Genomic DNA, 16,290 nt, shown 5'->3' with positions numbered 1-16,290 from the left:
TCACTGTAGATTAGTTTGCATTTTTTGGAGTTTTATGTAAATGGAATAATACATTATGTATTATTTTTTGGCCTCCCTTCTTCCAAAAAAATTTTTAAGAGATGGGCTCTTGCTATGTTGACCAGGCTGGTCTTTAACTCCTGGGCTCAGGTGAGCCTGCCACCTCCGCCTCTCAAAGTGCTGGGATTACAGGAATGAACCACTATGCCTGGCCCCAAATAATTTTTTGGTGCCTTCCTCACATCTTATGGTTGAAGAAATAGATTCATAGACGTTATGTAACTTTCCTAAAATGATATAGTAATAAGAGATGGACCTGGAATTCCAACCCAGTTCCACCTGTCACTTCAATGTGTTGAAAGTGAAGCCCTCTGTGGGTAAATGAATTGTCAAAGGTTATAATGCCAGCCAAGTAGCCAAAGTAGGACAGAACCCACTATGCCACATGCCTCTTGGTTATTTATGTGGCTATTGGAAAGAGCATATGACTCATTTTACATTTCACTAATACTGCATTTTCAGAAGTCTCAACCATTAACTCAACTTTGACAAAGACCTCAGGCAGAAGATCCAATGTGGTATGTTTTGGCAAAAGTTTCCTTCAACAATTTCTTTCAACTTGTCAGAATAGAGAAATCTACTTTTTTAGAAATTTCCTTTGATTTCCCTTGAATGATTGTCCTCTTTAGAAATATACTTGAAATGAGGTTAAAGGAAACCATTGGCTGGTTGGGCTTTTTCCCCCTTCAGTTTTCTCTTTTAAAATATTTGTTTGCAGTGAATTATCATCACCTTTGTTACCATTGCTTTATATTTTAGGTGGCCTAGATTGTCAAGGTAATGCATGAAATTGCAGCAAAACAATTCGGTTTGTGATTTTCTAAAACTGCCACATTGTTACAGCTTGATTTCTAATGAATGTATTTATTAGGTTTATATTTAAGAGATCATATAAGTTTTATCTTAAACACTGGTTTGATATCTGCAAAGTTTGATTAGTAGGTTGGGAGTTGTTTACATACTGAAAAACAAGTTTAAAAATAGATATAATTTATATCATAAGCAATAACATGAGAGACTTAAAAAGTATTGAAATTATGGAATGCTTATCAGAAAGGCAGGGGAAAGATTTTCCCACTGTTTTCAATCATCTTCTTTAAAAAATGATTTTAATTTTGTGCAACTACTGTTCTCTATGCGTGTCAAGTTAAGTGTCAGAAACCACATATTTCAACAAAGTTCCTGACTATTGTGGATAACTAACACATGAAAAATAATGCTCTATATCTATTGGGGCAGAGTATTTAAGGAGATGAAACGGCATTAGCTCCCATGCCACAAAAGCAAACTAGAACACTGTGGGGAAATATGTCAGTATGAACATTAGTTGATACATAAGCCAGATTTACGAGAGTGTAAGTCAGGTTTGGGTGCGGTGGCTCATGTCTGTAATCCCAGCACTTTGGGAGGCCGAGGTGGGAGAATCGCTCGAGGCCAGGAGTTTGAGACCAGTCTGGGTAACATAATGAGAAACTGTTTCTACAAAAATAAAATAAAATAAAATTAGCCCGGCATGGTGGTACACGCCTGTAGTCCTAGCTACTCTGGAGACTGAGGCAGGAGGATCACTGGAGCCCAGGAGTTCAAGGCTGCAGTGAGCTGTGATCATGCCAGTGCACCCCAGCCTGGGTGACAGAGTGAGACCCTGTTTCAAAAAAGAAAGAAAGAAAGGTGGGGGAAAGAGAGAAACAGAGAGAAAGAAAAAACATTTAAGTCAGAAAGGAATAGAAATAATCTTTAGAGTCTGGCTCTATAAGCCTTTTATTCCCAGCAACACAGTAGAGTAAGAACAAAGTACTAAACATTAAAAAAAAAGATAATGCTATTGATGAGGTGTAGCCAGCCTTAATCTTTTCTCCTGAAAATTTCCAAGTTATAGATTTGAGCTTGTGTTTATGAGACACTGAAACAACATTGAAATTTTTAGAGGAAAATGAACTGTATATATGGAATGTAGAAAATTAATAAAGACATAAAAATTACAACCTTTATAAAGAGATTCTTTATGACCTCTATACTCGTGAAGCCTGCTTGTTCAGAGCTCTAATATTGTCAAACTTATCTTTTCTGTATTTGTTCATTTGTTTCTTTCTTTTTATATAGCATACCAGGCCAAAGAGGTTATACCCAGGGCAACATTTATATAGATTCCAAGAGAGAAATATATACGTTTAAAGCAGGCATCACCGACTCTGCTCATCAAGCTCTTCCATCAGACTTTCCCACTAAACTACCCCTTACAGCAGAAGAACCTTGAACTCTGGCGGCCTTCAATTGCCTGACTCAGAAAAAATTTGACTTTTGAGATAGGTAATTGGATGGATGGATGAACGGATGGACAGACGGACAGACAGACAGACAGGCAAGCAGACAGATAGATAGATGTAGTAAACAAGTCAAAGTTTTCTATTAAAACATGCAGTTGAAAAACATGAGGGAATGGCGTAAACCCGGGAGGCGGAGCTTGCAGTGAGCCTGAGATCCGGCCACTGCACTCCAGTCCCGGGCGACAGAGCGAGAACTCCGCCTCAAAAAAAAAAAAAAAAAAAAAAAAAAAAATGAACATTAGGTTAAGAGGTAGGAAATGAAATGTTCTAATTCAGGCATTGATTGTAGCTGTCTTTGACTTCAGCGACATTTTATTTTAGAGATAACAAGTTCCTGGATCTCTCTATTTTTGTATGTCCTACATTCTATTAGCACAAAGTGGAGAAGATACAAAATGTGGAAAGAGATGAAGATACTCACATATTTTTCCAGTTGCCTTGGGAAAGTTATTGTACCTCTCTGAATTTCATTTTTCCCATATGAAAAATATGAGTACTCACAGCACCCACCTCACAGAATGCCTCTGGGATTAAGTGAATTCATACATGTTCAACGTTTAGCAAATAGGAAGCCCTCAAGCATGTTAGTTACTATACAGAAAAGTACTAAAAGCCTATTAAGGTTCGTTTCATGGAACCATGAAGGCCCTGGCTTGCGTGCTTTCCCTCTAACCTACCCCTTACAGCAGAAGAACGTTGAGCTCTGGAGGTCCCCAGTTGCCTGCCTCCAGAGAAATGTGCCTTTTGGCATCTTGTGTTTCATCTAAAAAACTTTTGCCCATTTTTTAGTCTACTTCAGTGTGTGTGTGTGTGTGTGTGTGTGTGTGTGTGTGTGTGTGTGTGTGTTTGAGACAGTCTCGCTCTATCATCCAGGCTGGAATGTAGTGGCGTGATCTTGGGTCACTGCAACATTTGCCTCCCGGGTTCAAGCTACTCTCCTGCCTCAACCTCCTGAGTAGCTGGGATTACAGGCGCCCGCCACCATACCCAGCTAATTTTTGTATGTTTAGTGGAGACAGGGTTTCACCATGTTAGCCAGGGTATTGAACTCCTGACCTCAGGTGATTCGCCCAGGTGATTTGCCTCAGCCTCCCAAAGTGCTGGGATTATAGGCATGAGCCACCACACCTGGTCTATATATGTGTTCTAATATCAAGTATTTTCTCCAAATTTCCTAACACATTTGTCATTCCAGGAGGATATAGGTTTATCCTGTGATTTCCAGTAACTCCTAGAATGTGTTGTATGTTCCCGTGGTATAAAGAACTCAGTTTGAGAAAGAGACTGACTCCCAGTTCTTAGGATCTGTTTAGTCAGGAAGAATCAAGGAAGGCAGATCTTTTGTCTCAAGTAGGAATTTAACCACTCTGAGGACCCAAAGCCACTGTGGGAAAGGGCCCTGCAAGAGGATGATTCAGCCCAGATGGAACAGAGAGGCAGGACATGGAGCTGGAGAATAGACCCAGTTCTGATGATATCATCTTGATCCACTAGTCCTTGTCATCACCAGCCTCTTATATTTTTTTTATAAGAATACCAGCCATGGTTGGGCCCGGTGGCTCACGCCTATAATCCCAGCACTTTGGGAGGCCAAGGCGGGCAGATCACGAGGTCAGGAATTCAAGACCAGCCTGACCAACATGGTGAAACCCCGTCTCTACTAAAAAGAAAAAAAAAAAATTAGCTGGGCGTGGTGGCGCGTGCCTGTAATCCCAGCTACTCGGGGGGCTGAGACAGGAGAATCGCTTGAACCTGGGAGGTGGAGGTTGCAGTGAGCCGAGGTTGTGCCACTGCCCTCCAGCCTGTGTGACAGAGTGAGACTCTGTTTCAAAAAAAAAAAAAAAAACACCAATAAAGTTCTAAAGATTTTTCATCAGAATTGATATTGTAATTATAAATTTTATGTGGAAAAGATATTATGAAAGAAAAGCTAAGTCAGTCTTGATAAAGCAGGACAGAGAAGAGAGACCCACACTACCAGATATCAAGATATATTACAAAGGTATAGAAACAAAAATAGTGCAGTATTAGCACCCTCATAGAACAAGTAATCTATGAAAGGGAATAGACAGCATAGGAACAGACCAATGAGAACTGGACATATAATAGAGGTGACATTATAAATAAGTGGCAATGCAAAGATTGTTTGATACATTGCATTAGAACAGTTGGCTTTCTGCTTGCAAAGTTATATCCCTGTTTCACAGTGTATTAGAAAACAAATTAAAGTTTAAATGTAAGAATGAAACAGCCGGGCGCGGTGGCTCAAGGCCGGGAGCGGTGGCTCAAGCCTGTAATCCCAGCACTTTGGGAGGCCGAGACGGGCGGATCACGAGGTCAGGAGATCGAGACCATCCTGGCTAACACGGTGAAACCCCTTCTCTACTAAAAATACAAAAACTAGCCGGGCAAGGTGGCGGGCGCCTGTAGTCCCAGCTACTCGGGAGGCTGAGGCAGGAGAATGGCGTAAACCCGGGAGGCAGAGCTTGCAGTGAGCTGAGATCTGGCCACTGCACTCCAGTCCGGGCGACAGAGCGAGACTCCGCCTCAAAAAAAAAAAAAAAAAAAAAAAGAATGAAACAAAGTAAAATACACAAAACTTGTAACCTGTCAGACTGTAATAGGGAAAAATATTTTTATGACCTGAAGTAAAAAAAAAATTTTTAATTTAGAATATTTGTTCTAGTCATATTTTGAGTCATGGAAAAAATAACACATTAAAATTTGTAGAAACAGCTTTGAAATATATATTTTTTTAAGATTTTAGATATTAAATATATATATATATATATATATGAGGAGAAAGAGATCTATCCCCTGCCTCACCTAATATTTCCTCTTCTTTTCCTCTTTCCCTAAGTGTTCTCTTAGAAAATTCAAAGACTCCAGGCAAAACTTTTTCTAGTACATTTTTAATTTTGCTCTTTTTATGATAATAAATAACATAATTAACATGTATGTGATATTGTACCTCATGTTCTCAGAACTGTTATCTGGTATAAACTTTAACTAATTTCAACAGAATTAAGTATTTTTCTATTAGTGATAACGTTCTAGAGAGGATATGAAGCTAGAACAAAAAGATAAAAACTGGTAGAATATTAGCCTGCTCCACTTTTCCTGTACCCTATTCCTTCACTTGGAAACTTTATTCCAATAATTTTGCCAGTGCATGATGGAAGAAAATATATGGTGATTTGTCATGTTTACTAATGCTATTAACTTTGATTTTTAAGCTTTTATTGTCTAAATAAGAGAATTATTACTTACAAAGTCATTGGCTTGGAAACTATTTTCATGAGAAATCATATCTCATCTGATTAAAATAAAGACAGAAAATTCAACCTCAAGGAAAACTCATTTGTCTTATACAAATAGCATTTCAGAGAGTCAAAGAAATTAGAAGTGGAAAAATCAATTAGAGCTAATCTACCAGCTTGTCAGAAAAGATTGCTTCCTACGAAATATATTCTAGCTCTTTGTCCAGGTTAATTCTAAAAGTCTCATGGGATGGAGCACTTGTTATATTCTTTTGAAGTTTTTCCTTGTATCTAATTGACCTTACCAGGAATCTTTTTTTTTGGCTAATATCTAACTTCCATGTTAGCTACTAATTCTATACTATTACTTTTAATCATACCTCTTCCTGTACTAATGTCCCTTCCCCGCCAAGTTCAGTTTTTATGATCTCAGATATTTGTAAGGAGCTAGCTTGCTTTCGTTTAACCTAATGACAAATGTTTGCTTGTTATAATAATCTCTTAAAAGCAAAAGAAATCTTTAGATCTTTTTTTCCTCCATCTTCCTTTCTTTTCTTATTTTGCAGACCTTATAATGAGGCACTTAAAAGTGAAGATACTGGCAGGAACAAATAGAGAAAGGAGACTTATAAATACTTTGCTTGATCAAGGAGACTATCAATGCCTTTGCAAATTAGCAATATATATCTTATCTATCTCTGGGATGAGCAAAGCATTTTCTCTTGTAAATGATTTCTAGTTCTTTTTAAATGTCTTCTCTCTCAGTGTTCTTCATTTCAGATTCCCCATTCCTATTTAATTATGTTTATATGAATTTAAAATGGAGTATTTTTTCGGGTTGGATGGTGTAATTTATGTACCCTGTGAACATGAAGGTTGATGGTTTTCCTCTATTCACAAGATTTAAATTCTTGCCCTTATCATGCAGACAATTAATTGTGAGGCACCCTGCACATTGGTACTCTGGAGTCAAGTTTCTGCTGTTTGATGATAAGCAAAAGAGGGATTCTAGGAGGGGTGAGAGATATCATATAACCAGGGAAGGAGATTGCCGTGAGCATAAGAACATAAATTCCTTGTAGCCGGAACGAGTTCAATAAAATGCCAGTGTCTACACTAACAACTCCTGGTAACCTGGGGAAGGGCAGAGACAGAGTGTGATGAATTTTATTGTGTGCTTTTGTGCTCATTTAATTGAGTTTCTATGAATTTGTGTATAGAGCTTTCCATGACCATTGTTCAGGAATGATGGAATAAGTGTTTATGAAATTTACTAAATATGTTTTTCAATATTGAAAATGTACAGAAACATTTAATTAGCTTTCTCTGCTTACCAGGACTGTTAGCGCTCTAAATAACAAACAAAGATGTGGTAGAATTTTCTAGAAAAAGGGTCCTGTACTACCTTTCACAGAGTCATAACATCTCTTTAGGTAAAAGCCTATGCTCTGGAGCGAGACTGCCTTCTTCAGATTCTGCCTCTGTCCCTTAATAGCTGTGTGACCTTTGGAAAGTAACTTCACTCCTCTGGCCTCAGTTTCCTCTGTTATAAAAGCGTAATTAGCCTATCTGAGGAGAAACTGTATTATAAATTGAGACTAAATTGCACTAACGTTTGGATGGTTTTGTTTGTTTTTTGAGTCAGAGTCTCACTCTGTTATCCAGGCTAGAGTGCAGTGGTGTGATCTTGGCTCACTGCATCCTCTGCCTCCTGAGTTCAAGCGATTCTCCTGCCTCAGCCTCCCTAGTAGCTGGGATTACAGATGTGCACCACCACGCCTGGCTAATTTATTGTATTTTTTTTTTTTTTTTTTTTTTTTTGAGACTGAGTCTCACTCTGTCATCCAGGCTGGAGCACAGTGGCACCATCTTGGCTCACTGCAAGCTCCGCCTCCCAGGTTCATGCCATTCTCCTGTCTCAGCCTTCCGAGTAGCTGGGACTACAGGTGCCCACCACCACGCCCAGCTAATTTTTTTTTTGTATTTTTAGTAGAGACGGGGTTTCACCGAGTTAGCCAGGATGGTCTCAATCTCCTGACCTTGTGATCCGCCCGCCTTGGCCTCCCAAAGTGCTGGGATTATAGGCGTGAGCCACTGCGCCCGGCCTCATTTTTGTATTTTTAGTAGAGAAGGGGTTTTACCATGTTGCCCAGGCTGGTCTCAAACTCTGTGAACTCAAGTGATCCACCAGCCTCAGCCTCCCAAAGTGCTGGGATTACATGTGTGAGCCACCGCGTCCAGTGAGTTAATGTTTGTGAAGTGCTTAGTACAGTGCCTTACAATCTAATTTAGTTTTTTCTTCTTTTCATTCATTAAACAGATATTTATCAAGTGTCTTCTGTGTGATGTGGCTGAAAATAGGAATTTACAGCATAGCAACAAAGAACGATACAACATCTAACTGTACTATGTGCGAAGTGCTACAAAAACATATGGCAAGCTCTGGAATCATGAAGTGAGCAGGCCAGGTGTAGTGACTCACACTTGTAATCCCATGACTTTGGGAGCCAGAGGTGGGAGGATTGCTTGAGCTCAGGAGTTCAAGTCCAGCCTAGGCAACACAGTGAGACCTCATCTCAACGAAAAACAAAAAAATTATCTGGGGGTGGTGGTGCACACTTGTGGTCCCAGCTACTAGGGAGGCTGAGCCAGGGAGGTTGAGGCCACAGTGAGTCATGAACGTGCCACTGCACTCCAGCCTGGGTAACAGAGCGAGACTATTCCAGGCAAAGGGAATGGCATAGGCAAAGGCACCAAAGCTTGTAAGTGCAAGCTTTGTTTGCCTGTGAGTGACCAAACATAGGTAAAGATCATGGGGTAGGTAAGTGGGAGAGGGGATAACATGCTCTTCCTACTTTAGCTAAGTTGCAAAGGTTCAGGAACTGTGGCTACAGCAAAAGAGGGATTCTAGGAGGGGTGAGAGATATCATATAACCAGGGAAGGAGATTGCCGTGAGCATAAGAACATAAATTCCTCGTAGCCGGAACCAGTTCAATAAAATGCCAGTGTCTACACTAACAACTCCTGGTAACCTGGGGAAGGGCAGAGACAGAGTTCCCTAGTGTGGACCACAGACTTATTTTACTATGTTTTATCTGTAGGAGAGTAAGTACAATGCTCCCTCTCCTTTCTTATCTGAGAATCATTATAGTCATTTTATCTGTATTTACATTTTTCCATATAGATTATTATTTAAGAGCTCAAGCTCCAGGAAGACTGCCTGGGTTCAAATCCCAGTTCTGCCACTGAATATTTTGTGCCTCGAGTTAGCTATTTCACATTTGCAAGCCTCACTTTCCCTATCCATAAAATAGGGATAACAATAGTGCTTCATTCATAGGGTAGTTGTCAGGATTAAGTTAAATAACCTATGGAAAATGCTTAGCCAATATCTGGCACAAGCTAAATACTCAGTAAGAGTTAGCTATTCTAAAACTAGTACTGTGTGATAGTGTGTACTTTGTACCTCTGCATTTTGATATTTACTCGACTCTATTTTTGCTTCAATAGAAGGTCTTCCTCCAGATCTCTGTCAGAACATTCCAAAAAGAAATACACATTCCTCAAGATAAGAAGGTAGACAAAGTTTTGAAGAATTAGATTTTATCTTATTGCAGGCATGAGTTTTGAGTTGTTTTTGATTTCATTTTGATTTCTATATTGTTAAAGTATTTAAAATCATTACAGAAGAAAATCATGACCATGATATTTTGTGGTGATCATTAAAATTTCCTTGGTTTAAGATCAAACCGTTGCACATATACCGCACAATCAAATAATAATACTGAAAGTTCTAAATGTTGGCACAGAAGATTTCTTGATGTTTTGTAGTTATACCGTTTTTTTTTGTTTTGTTTTGTTTTGTTTTGTTTTGAGGTGCGGTCTTGCTGTGTGGCTCAGACTGGCGTGCAGAGGCGATTCACAGGCAAGATCATACTGCAACCTTGAACATCCGGCCTCATGTACCTTCTTGCCTCAGCCTCCCCAGTAGCTGGTACTACAGGCTTGGGCCACCGCACCCGACTCATACCTGTTTAATTGAAATATGTAATGCCTAGAGTGGCTCTTTAATGCCACTTAGAAGTGGCTGAATATTTGTTGATCACGGACTATTTAAAGACTAATGACGTCACAGGTAGGAACAAGTAATAGGATCCCTTTTGTCACCAATTTTGTATTTTGTAATCTTTGGATTGTAAAACTGCATTGTAATATAGTATTGCACTCCCTACGGTGTTTGTGCAAAAAAACCTTTTTTTCCCATTAGATTGGAATTTTGAGAAATCTGGCTTCAAATGACAGTTCTGCCTTTGGTTTGTCTAAGTAAAGAAGTCATTTATTTCTCTGGGCCACAGAGAGGTAAATGTCATCTGTAAAATCTAAGAGTTGATCTTGATTTGGTTCTAGAATGGTCTCTGAAGTATCCTTCCAAATAAAATTCCTTGGATCTGCCTCCTTCCCCCAACTCTCCAGAAAGACTTTTGGCCTTAAGGGACTTAAGAGGTCATTTTTATGTACTGTTCACAGCGTTTACTTCCATGCTTTAAAAAACATGCACTTGGAATATTCCTGGATGTTTCATTTCCTTGGAAAACAATTAATGAGTCAGCATGAAGAAAAAACTCACAATATATATAAAAATTGCATAAAGTGGTGAAACGAGAAATGATTTTCTTTCTAAACTTAAATGATGAGGTATGGAGAAACCAATTACTTATTTATAAAATGAGTGCGCAGTGGGAAAGCTTTATGCAGCAAAGCTAAAGTGCTGTTACATATTTAGCAAGACAGAGGGCATGGCGAGTCCTCTCCATACTGCCTTAAAACTGCTGTTACAATAAACGTTCCTTTCAAGGAGAGAGACAATGTGTTAGGAGACGGACGAAGGAAGGAAACAAGGGAAGGGTCAAAGCCTTCCCTCCAGCCCCGATCAGTCCCCTCTGTAAATTCATAATTAAGGGAATTTCCTCCTGCAGCTGCCGAACGCTAGATGGCCGTTTCGACGTCACTGTCAGGGTATTTCAGGGATTTTGTGTGCCCAGGCGGTGACTTCCCAACTCCTCCAGCGGATCCCCGATGGGACGCAGAACACCGCCCTTGGCGAAGTCGGGCCGGGGAGTTTGGGAACCCGTCCCCGGGGTCGCAGCAACCGGAGGAGGGCGCGGAAGTGTTTCCTGGGTGAGCGCTGCGGCCGTGCCCTTTTCCGGAAGGCTGATTGCATCAGGTGTGGAGCAGGGCGCCTCCTCGGCCCAACCTGGCGGCCTCTGCGCCTGCGCGCGCCGCCCCACCCCCACCGCCGCGGACTCCACCGCGGGTTTTCCTCTGGGTCGGGAAGAGACTGAGCTGGGAGGGGCAGGCGCCGCTCACCTACCCTGGACCCCTGAGAGAGAGCAGGGTGGCCAGGCTGGATTCCGGGGATCCGAGGGGAGCTGTGAGGTCCGGGAATAGAGTGCCTTGGAAAGAGGACCCGACTACAAGGTTGGAGGCCGATAGATCTCCGCTCCTGACAGAAGTGGTGGTCTTGGGCTGATTTCCTCTCCTCTTTGGCCTTGAAGATCACAGACTAAGAACCACAAGGCTTTCCAGTTCACAGATCCTGTATTATCCCCAAGAGGGCCACTGTGGCCCTCGACTGTCCTTGGTCCACGGGCGTGTTAGGTGGATCTTGGGGTGCAGAGACTCAGTCCCAAGAGTGAACACTTTCATGAATTTATGGGGATTCCCTCTGACAGTATTGTTTTTATGTTCTAGGAAGGAGGGACATGATTGTTGGCCTCCAGCTCGGTCGGAGGGAAATATTGTTTTTTTTTTTTTTTTTGAGACGGAGTCTCGCTCTGTCGCCCAGTCCCGGAGGCAGTGCCGGATCTCAGCTCACTGCAAGCTCCGCCTCCAGGGTTTTACGCCATTCTCCTGCCCCTCAGCCTCCCAAAGTGCTGGACACAGCGCCCCGCAACTCGACCGCCTAGTTTTTTGTATTTTTTTGTAGAGACGGGGTTCGCCGTGTTAAGCTAGTTGGTCTCTGATCTCCTGACCTCGTCGATCCACCCGTCGCGGCCTCCCAAAGCGAAGCGCGGGAATTACAGGTTGAGCCACAACCGCGCCCGGCCAGTAAATAATTGTTAATTGGAGAGGTTATTGGAGTGCAAAATCAGAAACTACCTTCCACAAGGCAGCCCCCCTCCCATCCCTTCGTAACAACCTGAGTCTGCTTGAGGATCCCGCTATACGCTATTCGCACCTTGTGCATTTCCCTCCCAGCACTCTGCCTGTTTGAAACGACCGTTTTGAGTGATTATTTGATAGGTGTCTGTCACCCGGCCCGACTATAAATTCCATGAAGGCAGGGGCCTAGGCTTTTAAATTCACCTATATCCTCAGGTCTAGTACAAGACCTCGTGGATCCTCAATAAATTCATGTAGGAAAGAATAAAGTAATGCCCACCCCACTGCATAGAGTCCTCATAGGAAGAATCATGTGAGTTTTTAATTCGAGATCCTGGGTAGGACTGTGTGTGTTTGTGTATGGGTAGGGTTCTCAAAGTGTATAGTCCTCATACCAGCAGCATCAGCATGTCACGGGAACTTGTTAGATACGCAGATGCTGGGGCCCCACCACATATCTCCCCATTCAGAGACACAGATTGGGACTCAGGGATTTGTACTTCAGCAAACCTCCAGGCGATTCTGATCCAGGCTCCAGTTTGACAACCACTGCCCTGGTGAAGAGCAATCCTAAGGATACTTTGGGGATGTCATTCACAGTGTCTAGGGCAGAGCACGGTTTACCACTTACTGAGACTCGACTCTCATCAGGGCTTTGCTTGCACGCTTACAATTAGAGTTATAGATAATATTATTGGCAGTGGAAAGGAAAACCTGCTTTCCTTTTCCTGTATTTCTCCCCTGATATCATCTTGTTGTGATTTCCATATCAAAGAAGAGTGTGTGTGCGGCATATGCCTGGGGGTGGGGATAGGAGGCAGAAGGAAGGAGAAGGTCTCGCCTACAACTTGCAGTTAGCCTGGGTGGGTGTGGGCAGCTCTTCTGTGGGGACATTTTCCTATTGCAAGGGAATGCTGGCGTGTGGGAGAAAAGCCAGGGCTAAGGTAACCCAACTGCCTTTTGGTGCAGACAGACACCAGCCACATGGAGGGGATACCCGGGCTGCACCGCACGTCCTGCCTTTGGGTCTTACTGGGGCACCCCTTGCCTCCCTGCGTGTTCCCAAGCGATTGGGGAGCTTGCCTCCCGAAGGTCCCGCCGCCTCCACCTGCAGGGGTCGCCCTGGGAGCGCGGCCCGCCCCCTTCCGCCCGGCCCCCGCCCCCCCCCGCCGGCCCCGCCTTTCTCCCATTAGTCTCCCGCCCCGCCGGGTCCCTCAAGCTTTCCCTCGCGCAGCCGCTGCCAAAGCCTGGAGAAGTGGAATCTCGTCAGCGCCGCTCCCTGCGCTGGACTCGCGGAGCGGCACTGAGCATGCTCAGTCGCCCGAGCCCGTTCTGATCTCAAGTAGGAAGCTAGTGCGCTGCGACCGCAGCTGATCTGGGCGCTCCGGGGAGGGCGAGACTGGAGCAGAGCCGCTGGGCGCCGGAGCCAAGGCGAGCGCCGCGCGCACCACTGGTGAGCCCCGCTTTCTTCCTTGCCTTTGCCCCGGATTCCGGGGCAGCACGAGAGTGCTGGGGAAACACCCGGGCAGCGTCAGCAGCGTGCGGCGAGCGGCTGTGGGTTCCTCCGGCGGCTGCTCCTCTGCTCCTGGCCCCGGGGCTGCGCGGCCACTGCCGCCCGCTCAGCCGCAGCCACAGCTGCAGCAGCTGCCGCGGCATCTGCAGCGGGGCGCCGGCTGCGGAGTCCCGTGCGCCCTGCGCCCGCGCCGCAGGGCCAGTGGCACGGCGACTGCGGGCTCACTCTCCTTGACTTCCATCCCTCCCGCTTCCCGGCGCCCTCTTTCCCTCAGCAGCCCCGGCTTGGCAGGGCCTGGGGCGGGGGAGACCGGGTTGGAGGCGGTGCGCCCGGGTGGGGACTGCGGAGGGGAAAAGTGAGGGTGGGCGCCTGCGGGAAGAGCGCACACCCCCTTGTCCTGGCACCGGCCTCCGCTGTGCGGCTCGGCTGTCCCTCCCGGGCGGTAGCGCGCTCCTGCCGGGGAGTTGGAGCCGGGGTTGGCTTCTCCACGAGGGGTTCAGAGGCCAGCCGCTGAGACATGAAAGGGGGGAAAAGTTCCTTTTCTCCCTCGGTGGCAGAGAGAGCGTTTAACTAGAAAATGGCTGTGCAGAGGGGACCGACTCGAGGAAACTGGCCACTGGGACCCGAAAGCCCCTGCCTGCCCGCCGGGCGGAATGGAGGGTGGTACGCTAAAAATGACATTTGTGCGGCGAGAACAGAGCTGGAGGGAGGGAAGGATTCTGAGACCCATAGAAACAATGAAAGGTGGTCTCCACGTCGGTGAAGTGGTGTAGACCACGGGTTCGGGGCAAACAGCCAAGGGAGCATGGGACTGGAATTCAAAAAAATAAATTTGGATGAATCACATGTGGAGTTGTCACCCACCGTTCTGTAGTCAAGTTCTGCGCGGTTTTAGAGCTATGACTGTCACAGACGTTTTTGGATGGATTGAGTAGTTGAGGAGGGTCGAAATTGAAAGGAGAATAAGGTCAGTGTCGGAAGCTCCAACAGGGCTCTCTGAGGGGACAGTTTGTTTAAGTCCCTCAGTCACTGGCTTACATTGTGTCTAATTACTTACGTGAAATGCCCAAAGGATTATCATAAAATGATGCCAGCGGTGTTGTTTGAATTCCAAGGAATGAGGAAACTTTGTGAGGTTGGCATGGGTGTATCATTTGTTTTAATATTTCACCGATTTAAAAAACACACACAGTGGCAGCTTGATCTGTTGTTTCTGGAGTTTACTCTATTAAATCTTGCTTTTTTCTTTTTTTTTTTCTTGTCGTGGTTTCAGATTTCAAATCTTGTCCCCAAATGGCCATAATAATGCAGAGTATTAGAATTTGTGTGGCTGGCCGTTTAGGAACAGATGGAGTCCTTGAAAGGGGATTTCTTCATGAACTTAGCAAGCTTCTCGTTTTCAACTTGTAGCTTGTAAGCAGTATTTGTTCAACAGTTGTTTATCATAACTTGCAGCATCCTAGAAATGGCATCGTTCATAAAGGATTATATTTGTGGCGAGGATGGGGAAACCTCCAGGCTGGGGAAATGCTGAGAGAACACAGGTGGCAGTAGAGTACAGTGGGCTGATCTTGGGACAGAAGGTGGTGGGGTACAGGTGCAAGATTTCAATTGCTGTTCTTCCTTTGTCCATGTACTGTATGACCCCGAAGTCACCCACAGTCTTCATAAACTGGATGTAACCATGTCTCTAGATATTTGCTGAGAGCTTTTGAGAGAGGACTCTAAAGTTGAGATCCTTTCCATGGAAGGTGCTTAGGTCCTATACTTTTATTCCCTCTTCAAATGGATACTTTTAACTGAATGAATTCACCTTCAAGGAGCCAGTGTGAACCGGCTTTCTGAAATTTTTGTAAAGTGGTAATTGAAAAGTTTGATGGTGAGTTGGGAGAATTGCTTGAGCCTAGGAGTTTGAGGCTTTAGTGAGCTATGATCACACCACTGCACTCCAGCCTGGGCAACAGAGTGAGACCCTGTCTCTGAAAAACAGCTTGATTATTAACGAGTAAAATACTGGCATTTACACTTAACTGGAGTAATATGAATACTGACTCCAAAATTACCTGGGAAAAGACTATTGCATATATTGTAAGAATCCACATGTACAAACATAATTTTTTTTTTTTTTTTTTTTTTTTTTTTTTGAGACGGAGTCTGGCTCTGTCGCCTAGGCTGGAGTGCAGTGGCCGGATCTCAGCTCACTGCAAGCTCCGCCTCCCGGGTTCCCGCCATTCTCCTGCCTCAGCCTCCCGAGTAGCTGGGACTACAGGCGCCCGCCATCTCACCCGGCTAATTTTTTGTATTTTTTAGTAGAGACGGGGTTTCACCGTGTTAGCCAGGATGGTCTCGATCTCCTGACCTCGTGATCCGCCCGTCTCGGCCTCCCAAAGTGCTGGGATTACAGGCTTGAGCCACCGTGCCCGGCCCATAAAATATTTTTAAACTGCTACTCTTTTTGTCATGTTTCAACCTTTTGATGACGATTTTCTTTTCCTGCCACCAGAGAAACAACGGCGTATGAACATTGAATTCTTTTATTTTTATGTTACCATAGGAATGAATACTGAAAGCCTTGCCATAATATTAGAATAGTGATGGGTGTGGACTATCCTGATTACTGGATATCTAAATTTATCTTTTAAGAAAAATGGAAGGGAGAGCATCAGGAGGAATAGCTAATAGATGCTAGGTTTAATACCTAGGTGATGGGTTGATCTGTGCAGCAAACCACCATAGCACATGTTTACCTGTGTAACAAATCTGCACATCCTGCACGTGTATCCGGAACTTAAAAGGTGAAGGAAAGAAAAAAAAGAAAAATGGAATGTCATGTCTCTGTACCTTTTTCAATTTCACTTTAAGAATAGACAATACCTGGCCGGGTGCGGTGTCTAACGCCTATAATCACAGCACTTTGGGAGGCCGAGGTGGGTGGATCATTTGAGGTCAGTAGTTTGAGACCAGCCT

The 16,290-nt window shown here is 44.1% G+C and overlaps 1 protein-coding gene across 12 annotated transcripts in view; it reads left to right on the top strand.

The window, feature by feature from the left end:
• Positions 1-13,029: 13,029 nt before the first annotated feature.
• APBB2 (amyloid beta precursor protein binding family B member 2) overlaps positions 13,030-16,290 on the top strand; it is a 427,787-nt gene continuing 424,526 nt past the window's right edge. For 7 of the 12 annotated variants that reach the window (XM_030921821.1, XM_030921817.1, XM_010384695.2 and 4 more), the window contains exon 1: positions 13,036-13,263. The gene's annotated coding sequence lies outside the window, so the exon portion shown is untranslated. Of the gene's footprint in view, positions 13,264-16,290 lie in introns of all 12 variants that reach the window. The other 5 variants (XM_010384702.2, XM_010384687.2, XM_010384677.2 and 2 more) reach the window with 1 other exon arrangement.

This window comes from Rhinopithecus roxellana, chromosome 2 (assembly GCF_007565055.1).
Source record: "Rhinopithecus roxellana isolate Shanxi Qingling chromosome 2, ASM756505v1, whole genome shotgun sequence".
Lineage (NCBI taxonomy): Eukaryota > Metazoa > Chordata > Mammalia > Primates > Cercopithecidae > Rhinopithecus > Rhinopithecus roxellana.
Note: the sequence above shows the minus strand (reverse complement) of the source record. Positions and strands in the feature narration are given on the sequence as shown.